Here is a 9,786-nt window from a genome sequence, read left to right as displayed (position 1 = left end):
AATGTAATGAGCTGCCTACATTTCATCTCCAGTCAGAAAATCCTCTTCTTCCATTTCAAGTTGCTCAAGAAACTCGTTGGCGCTATTGACTCGATTTTTCTTATGCCACTCAGTCAGCTGTTTTGTGACCCATCTCATGCACAGTTTCTGATATCCCATTGTTTCTGTGATTGTCTCGTATAAAGAGAGTGCCAGAGAGTTGTGGAAATACTGCAGAAATTTAATCTACTGTCAACTATCAGTCTTCATGAACATGCATATATGGACTGGAATGATAAGTGAAAATTTGTAAAATTTGTCCAAAGGCCGGGAATCTAATCCAGGTCTCCTGCTTGCTAGGCAGGTTTGTTGTCCACAAAGCCACTTGGCACAGTGGTTCACACAACTGTACAGGTAACCCTTGCATGCATCCCTCCTTGATCCAACTTCTCATAACCACCCCAGTCTACTTTTAAATTCCCCCTTACACAGGAACAGAATTGCCAAGGCTTTCCATATTCTGGAATAGCATCTCAGCATTGAACATAATGGGGGATCCAGCATGAAACCCAGGTGCAGGTACTTATAAAAAATGAAATCTTCTTGTATAAGGGGGAATTTAAAATTAGACTGGGGCAGCAGTGAGAATTTGGATTGAGGGAGGCATGCCAGAGTAATCCATGCAGTTGTGTGAACCACTTTACTGGGGTGGCTTAGTGGCTAACGCACCTGCCTAATAAGCAGGAGAGCTGGGTTTGATTCCCAGCCTTGGTACAAGTTTTCACTTGCTGGTTCAGTCTACATATACATAAAATCATGTGCACAAGACCAGTAAAGTCTCTGAAATTCTGTAATTTCATCTTCATGAACAGTGTCCTTGATTTTTTGCACCAACTCATCACACAAAAAGGTAAGGTCTTCCACTCCTCTGTTTGTCTTGAACATTTGTTCTGCTTCCACTAAACTCCCCACACCACTTATACACACTTGTTCTGTTCACAACACCTTCACCACAAACAGTTTTGATTTGTGAAAACATTTCAACAGGTGTTCGTCCTTCCATGAGTAGGAAGCAAATCACAGCACGACTCGCCTTTGGCACAATTTCTTACCACACTACAATGCGAGTTTACACACTATCTTTTTCCTGCGGTGCTTGCTCTGGTGAGAGGATGCCCCTCTACCACACAGTGTTGCCAATACTCAAATATCCATGGCCCATTATGGTCACAGTACACTTACTTTAGAATATGTCTTGTAGACATTATGCCAAGAACCTACTGCACTGCCGCAGCTGGTGGAGGAATGACACCCTACTTGACATGTCTCAGGTAGCAGATAGGAGGGTCCTCACTGGCTGCCGACAGACTGGGGTGAAATAAAATAGCTCTCTTGGACCAAACACCACCACCACCACCACCACCACAACTACAACAACAACAACAACAACCTGTACTGTAGTTGAAGCTTGGAGCTTGCTATACACGAGGTGAACCACCTTTGAGAGTCCAACATGGGAGGGAATCTGTAAGTAAAATTCCACCAGGAAGACTGAACTCAAATATCATGGGAATAACTTGAGATGTAATATGGATGAAATGGAACATCTGAAAATACCCCAGATTGACAGATGATTGAAATTTAGGCTCAAGACAGGACAGATAAAAAATTTAGCAACACCCAATATAAAGTCCCTTAGCGGCCCAGGGAAACTGAAAATTTTGATCGATAAGAGATTCTGACAACTGGACTCCACAAAGTGAAGGACAGAATTTACAGCAGAATATCTAGAAAAAAATTAATGAAGCAATGCCCACAATTTGGAACAGACTTTGTGGTCAACCTCAAAATAACAATGTCCACAATGGAACTCGGATCACAATCCCCCTAGGCTTTGAACATTGATTATATGAGCTGCAGATAGAATATACATCGTAATGAATGCCCATCACCAACTGATGATAAGAGTGAGAGGAAAAAGGCAAAGGAGATTTGGATGGACTCTGCGAGTTTTTGGATACGATGGAGAACAGTATCAACAAAATCACACTAAACTCTTAATTGGAGGCTTTAATGCCCAGTTACATAGGGAAAAGAGCTATAGGGATGTTTTAGGGACATAGCCAGCATAAGGGAGAATGAATAAAAAAAAAGTAGTGGAATCCTGCAGAAATGAGGACATGATCTCAAAAGTCAACATCCTTCATGAGAAGACTAAATAAACTCAAAACTCTGAAACAGTGAGACTAGAATAAAGAGAAATGGCAGGTGGACCATGTTTGCATGAATAACAACTACCACAGGGAAATTTACAGTGTGAATGTCCTGAGAGCACCAAACACCAGTTCAGGTCATTATTTGAGTAAAATAAAAATTAAATTCATGCCACTGACAAAGAAGGAAATAATTCCCAATGGAAAAACAGAGCTGAACAACTAGCCCTAATAAAGTAATGGAAAAAGCACCAATGGTGCAATGATGAATGCAATAAAAACAGTGGAATACTAACAATATTATGAAAAGGATAGACTGCTACTCACCATATAGAGATGTTGAGTCGCAGACTCGCACAACGAAAAGATTGCTATACATTTAAGTTTTCCACCAAAAAGGCCTTCTTATAAAGTAGAAAACACACACATGAACAAACTCTCACACACGACCACCATCTTAACTGGTGTAGCCAGACAGTCAATAGACACAAATCCTGGTTAAGGTATGAAGAGTCAAAAAAACAGAAGAATCATACTTGTTACTCACAAATCAAAGAAAGATAACCCAAAAAATAATAAGGAGAGTTAAATACCAATACCAAAAAGATATGCTGTTAATGACAGAGACAAATGTTGAGAAACAAACTCACGAGATGACTAAAAAATATTTAGCGGACAACTCCAATGATATGATCCTCCAACACCAATGCTAAAACACAAAAACTGTAAGATGGCCCATAGCAATGGATGAAATCAGAAATTTTAGCAGAAACATTTATCAAACTACAAAATTTTGATGATCCTCCAGAACTTCTTCAAATAAACGCAGAAGTCCCAGTAAAAATATCAACGGAAAATCTAAACCCACCAACTATCCACAATGTCTGCAAAACTTTGACAGAGCTTGGGAACTACAAAGCAAGTGGAGAAGATCAAACATTTGCAGAACTCTGGAAACATGCAGCAGAACTAGCAAAGACATCTTTACCCCCAGGTATGACTCATTAATTACACAAAAAATGAGAAAAACACATCTGGATAACTAGGGAGAGATTTCCGTCTTTGATTGCATGAATAAAGTCTTACAAACAATTCTGTACAATCACAGTACAGACCAACTTGAAGAGGAAGTAGAAGACTGCCAGGGAGAATTTAGACCCTGCAGATGCTGCCTGGAACATATAGCGTCCCCAGTGCTATATTACGAAAGGACTTGAAAAACAGTATTTATAAATTGAATAATATGTTTTTATCGTGTAGCCGTAAAATAATAATCTCTCTGTCCAAGTTTCAAATGCAAAGAAATAATTTATGACAAAATGATCTAAAGAGACGACAAGATACGCTCTTTTGTTAATTTTTTTTTAGTCGTACCCACTTCCTCTTTTGTCTTGAATGTGTTTAGAGGGGCATCTTGCGAGTGCTGGCAAATGTAAGCATATTTGTATGAGTTAAGCATATAATATACTGATTTAATATTATTGTGCACTTTTAATTTGTAAGAGGTGATCCCGATTTCATGTCCGCCTTCCTTGAATTAACCTGCATTCAAGTAATTTACAGTTCAACAATCGCAGCGGCCGATGCAGCCAACGACGCCATTACGTGGCGATATTAACTTATGAAAAATTAGCGGAAGCGGAAAACTCGCCCGCTATTAACATAGTATTAATTTTTCTCCACAGCCGCCCGACGTTGCAGAAAATATTTAGCTTTAAGATTCTTATTTTCAGTACCATAGCCGAGACCCAGAGCCAGGACTCTGACTACAATACAATGGTTAACGGAGGTAAGAAAAATACTCTCGCGCGTGTGTGGGCCGCAATTGTAATTAATAACTAAAGATCTTATGCTTTAAGGTGAACTGACTAGCCGAGGAAATTAATATGAAAAGTTTATTACATTGTACAACTTATATGCTCATGTTTTAAGATTCAGCGAGTCTAACATTCATTAACGTAACGAATAATTTGAAATTAATATTGTTAAAAAGGAGAACTTCAGGAAAGCATTTAATTGTAAAATCAAAATTAAATGGAATATCATTTTTATTCAGGCCCACCACGTAAGTCGGCAACAATCAAATAATAATAATAACCATAACATTATATATATTAAATTACGATGGCCGACGGACGTGAGAAACAGATAACCATTTTAAAATTACTCTAAGTCCAGACTGTTATACAGATGGTTGTGGGGCCTCCGCTGTTCAATATAAAATGTCGAATCTTAGCATTTTCAGCTGTCTACAATTCCAGTTGTTATTTTATTGAGCAACCAGTTCAGCACTACATCACACCATCTTTATCTTCAGACTGCCTGATCAACATTTAGTAACAATCCCAACTCTGGTCCAGACAAAATAGGGGCAAGCATTCAGTGACTGGTATCCACAGATTTCTACTTGACACAGCGATCCCTTTGATCATCACTTGCCAACAACTGATGATCAAAGGGACCACTGTGTCAAGCAGAAATCTAGTTGAGGGTCCCCAAATCTAGAATCTAGCGGGACACATTCCACTCCCCAACGACACCACCACACGGGTAACTGAAACTTTAGGATGTGGTGCATTCCAACTGGTAACCTCCGCACATGAGGATAGATGTCAGAAGTCAATGCTCCTCATATGCAAAAATAATGTCATACTCATTGGACAATGAGACAACTGTCAGATGGTGATGAGTAAGTGAGCTATAGTCGGTATCATTGGAACTTAAGAGTAAAGATTCTCACTTCTGCAAGGAGATTGTCGAGGGAATTAATCCCACAGGCAGCCTTATGTCACAATGATAGACTGGGTCTAACAATTTCAAACTTGAATGTATGCTGAGCCATAAACCTGGCAGCGATAGTTCAGTCGGGACAAGACCAAGGCCTGGTAAATATGCAGAAGAGTAGCATGATCTCTAGCCCCCACGTGGTGTGGGCAACGAAGCAGAGAGCGTTAAGTTTCCGCATTAGCTAGTCTTTAGTTGACAAACATGGGTCTGCAAAGTGAGCTTTTTTCAAAGAGGAAGCCCAAAAACCAAACTGTGCAACAACATCCTAGCACAGGATACCCGAGTAAAGTTCTGGGTCAGGAAGGACTGGTTTGATGACAGGAACACAGGATTTAACATTTTTGCAGGAGAGAACTAGGAACCATGGAAAATAGTCCAACTGGAGGCCCTTTCAACGGTGCCTTGGAGCTGGCATTCAGCTGAGGGTATGGCATAAGAAATGTACCACATGCAAAAGTTGTCAACATACACTGCGGGTGTGACCAGTGCCCAAACGAGGTCACTAACCCATTGACATTGATGAGGAAGTTTGTTACACTTAGCAGAGCCCTGTGGAATGCTGTTCTCTTGGACCCATGGAGAGCTGAGTGAAGTACCAACTATAATCTGGAACAATCATTTTGATAAAAATTATGATCAAGCAGTTTGCAGAGCATGTTGATGAGACTCATGGTCAGTAGATGCCAACTGCAACTGAGCTTTCATTTGGCTTAAGGATCAGGATGATGATATTATCTTGCCACTGTGAAGGGAAGACACTGTCAACAAATACGGTTGAAAACCCTGTGTAGATGTGGCCTTAACATTCAGATGTTGAATCGTCTAACTATGAACTGAATCAAGGTCTTGGGCCATATCATGAGGAAAGATCCTGAAGTAGTTACCCGTCAGTGAAAGATTCATTATATAATTTGGTTTGGCAGAGAGTGAAATATATGAGGACATCTCCAACTTGTCATTTCTGTCATAGAAAGGACACTGACACAGTTGCAAATTCAGCTGTAATGTATTCAGCATGAACCGATGCTCAGTACAAAAACAACCCTGAAGTATGAGACCTGGAATGGTCGTCAATCTTTGGTGATACAGCAGACTAGGGACCTTGGTCCACAGCTGGAAAGATGAGGCACATATTTCCGAGGAGGAGACGTAGCACTTCCAGAATTCCTTCTTGCTGTTCTTAATTAGATAGTGAGCCTTGGTTTTCTCTGCTTAAAAGTGAGTATGGAGTCTTGTGAAAGGAGCTGCCCGAGACCTTGCAGGGCTCTATGATGAACCTGAATAATTGTTGCAATGTCCTTTGTCTACCAAAGGTCTGGCCGGCAGCATGGTAGCAGAGTGTGCCTGTAGAAAGAGGAATAGTAGTTCCAGCAGCGTGGCTGACTGCATCAGAGCTGTCTCCCACAACCTAGTCGATGCAGTGTGACCGGAGGAGGGGTGGAGGAGAATTATATAACTGTCAGTTGGCTCTTTTAAGAGACATTAGTGCATTGGGTAGGTACAAGGAAGTGACAGGGTCACCAGAAAGTGGTGGAGTGACCACTGTTGTGAAGCCAAGAGGTTGGGGGAAGAGATCATTTCATAAGGCTGATAGCCAAAAAGGTGTCATGAGCACCACTGTAGTGGGTACGAGTACTGTCATTAAGGAGGAATACATCAAGATTGGAAAGAAGTTGGTCAATCAGAAGACCCCTAGCAGATGAAGAGTTACTTCCCCACAGGGGGTGGGGTGCACTGAAATCCGTAAGGACAGGGGTGCTGTTCGATTACGGCGGTAATCTCAAGGGAAATAAGTGCCCTGGCTAAAGGTAAATGAAATGTTAAAAATGGTGATTGCTGTGATAGTTTGCACTTGTACCGCTATTGCTTCCAACGCAATATGAAGGGGTCTCCACTCACTTATGACATCTGCATGCGAACCAACGTTCAAACCCCTCCAGTTGCCCTACCATGGCCAGCACTGGGGAATGGTCATAAAAAAAAAAAAAAGAGTTACTTGAAAGGTGATACATACTGCATAATAAGAGGAAATTAGGTTTTGCACCTCCACAGGGTGTATATGTGGACAAGGAAAAAAAATTCCCGGTTTTCCCGGTTAAAAATACACTTTCTCCCGGGTGAAAACATAGTTTTTTCCTGTTAATTGACAGTATATTTTCTCTCGGAACTGTATAACTTATCAATCCTTTGAATGGTTATGATTTTATACATGGGAGTAGAATTTCCCGGCGCTTTAGAAAACGAAACACCTTTTGGAAAGATGTTTGATGTGCAGTAACATATACGCTGCATATTTTCATATTACGAAAGTATAAATTCTAATTCCACCAAACACCGCATGTTACTTTCCGAAGCATTGAAATCGAGACTGCGATGTGTATTTGTAAGCCAGTCATAGCTCATGTCACTTGATCTCGCCAGCCGATGACGGTGGATATTCAGAGCTTCGGACATGTCGTGTAGTCAGTCAATAGCAACATCACTGTTAAGCAGCGCGAACGCACAAACAGGAAAAGTTAATGGTTTATATATATATATATATATATATATATATATATATATATATATATATAATGTTGCTAGAAGAAAAACAAAGCTTTCACATATAATATTGGTCTCTAAGGCCAATACGCTGCAAGAGAAGCTAAGCTTTCGCATATAATGTTGGTCTTTTATGCACGTATTACATTTTAAGATGTATCACAGAAATGTGCCAGTAAATTTTTTAATAACGACATAAAAGTGTGATCTTCTGGGCTAAAAATTTCTATTAGGCCTACTACAAGCAAAAAGCTTTACGTTAGGAAATAGTTTTACACCATTCATACACTCCAGTGTCTCAAGCATGAGATCGAAAAGTAGTAGTGCGAAATTTTTATGGAAATTTGGAATCGTCTTATTCTTCCGCAATTTGTGTGATGTCCCCGTTTCTTCTCCTTCCTGATTCTAACAGACAATGTTGTCATCACTAATTCTGTATCTATTCCTGCCAATGTCAAAGCTTATTCGCCGGTTAACTTCACTAACTCTGCCAGTTTAGTTACCCCGCAATTATTCTCCGGTTAGGCATTGTTACGTGTTCATACAATGCGTTTTCCGCGCTACGTCCAGAATAGACCTTAAAGCAACTGCTAGCCGGAGACTGTACAACTGGCCCTTGCTAGTATAGGAATCTGGCCAAAAATTTTCTGTCAAAATTTCATTTTCTTGGATACACCGAGAAGATAATACGTAATCTTTCTTACCTGTTATTCCTGTTAGTAGTTTATTTGCACTCTGGAAGTCTGAATCTATGGATTTAGCTGGTAATCGTAACAACGCTCATCATTCGCAACCCTATCAACCACATAATCAGACAGTGGTTAGCTTTCTTTCATTCGGCTATACTCTGCTCAGCTCGTATGGCTCCTTTTTTGTCTGCAGGAAAGTTTATTTCTAGATGTGACGAGGATTCCACTGACAGAGACATCACGTACACTATGTTGTGTTGTTGTTGTGGTCTTCAGTCCTGAGACTGGTACTATGTACGCATTCACATATCAACTTATGATTCATTCAGAAATCAACTTAGAACGTGTTCAATGATGTTCAAAAACCGACAGGGACACGTTTCAAAGTCATACGAATAGTCGATAGACCAACTCACGCTGGATGCTAGGCGCTTTGTGAAACAAGTTTTATATGAATTTGCCCCCCCCCCCCCCCCACCCCCACCCCCTCCCCCGCACTGCGACTGCTTACACAGCCAACAGCCACGTTTCTGTAGCCAGAAGCGGAAGAAGGTTGTACTCAACTGTGCACGCGTATGATCCCACTCGTAACTGCTAAAACAAATCTAATAACAGTTGTGACATCATGCTCATCAGAGGCAATTTGTTGTTACGAAGCATTGCATAGTCTTCCTAAAGTCTTTGACACATTTTGCTGTTGGCAGACGCTTGTATGAGCACTGTGTTTTGTTGCTGTATATAACGCATTTCCTTTGGAATTTAAGTTTTATTTTAGTTTTTTCTCTCTTTCATTTTTTATGGCTGCAGTATTATTCTGCAGTAGCAGGATTCAGTAATATCCTTTGTTAGAGTATTGGTTCTTACCAGTCAAAACTACAAAAATTTAACTGAGAACAAAAACAATGAAAAATTCCCGGAATTCAAAAAAATTCCCGGGTTTTTCCCGGATGAAAAAATTCCCGGATTTTTCCCGGATCTCCCGGGTCGTAGACACCCTGCCTCCAGCAGATGACAGCAGTATCCATTACAGCTCCACTGAAACATCATGTTGAGGATACCTTGTTTAGGCATGAAGGGGCCAGGAAAATTGGTTACATCCCAGGACCACTATTGGAGGACATCATCAGAGAACACTGGCTCTGCATGTGAGGGCATGGGGGGAGGAGGCGGGAGGGGGGGGGGACTTGGTGCCTCCAGGACCACCTCAGTAGCCTTCTTGAGAATATTATGAAAATGAGAGATTGCTACTCACCATGCAATAGAGATATTGACTCGCAGACAGATACAACAGAAAGATTGCTAAACAAGTAAGCTTTTAGCCAAATGACCTTCTTCTGAATTAGACAACATACATTCCACATTCACGGAAACAAAACTCATACACACATAATCACTATCTCAGTGGAGAAAGATGGTGGTCATATGTGTATGAGTTTCATTTGCATGAATATTTTTTCCCCTAATTCAGAGAAAGCTCTTTTGTCCAAAAGCTTACTTGTTTAGCAGTCTTTTTTTGTGCCTGTCTGGGACAACATCTCCACTATGTGGTGAATAGCACTCTATCCTTTTCACAATAT

The 9,786-nt window shown here is 40.6% G+C and overlaps 1 protein-coding gene across 1 annotated transcript in view; it reads right to left on the bottom strand.

Annotated features, from left to right (window-relative positions):
- The window catches only part of LOC126192160 (sphingomyelin phosphodiesterase 4), a 211,558-nt gene that overhangs the window by 1,070 nt on the left and 200,702 nt on the right, over positions 1-9,786 (bottom strand). The window lies entirely within an intron of this gene.

Source organism: Schistocerca nitens, chromosome 1 (genome assembly GCF_023898315.1).
Source record: "Schistocerca nitens isolate TAMUIC-IGC-003100 chromosome 1, iqSchNite1.1, whole genome shotgun sequence".
Lineage (NCBI taxonomy): Eukaryota > Metazoa > Arthropoda > Insecta > Orthoptera > Acrididae > Schistocerca > Schistocerca nitens.
Note: the sequence above shows the minus strand (reverse complement) of the source record. Positions and strands in the feature narration are given on the sequence as shown.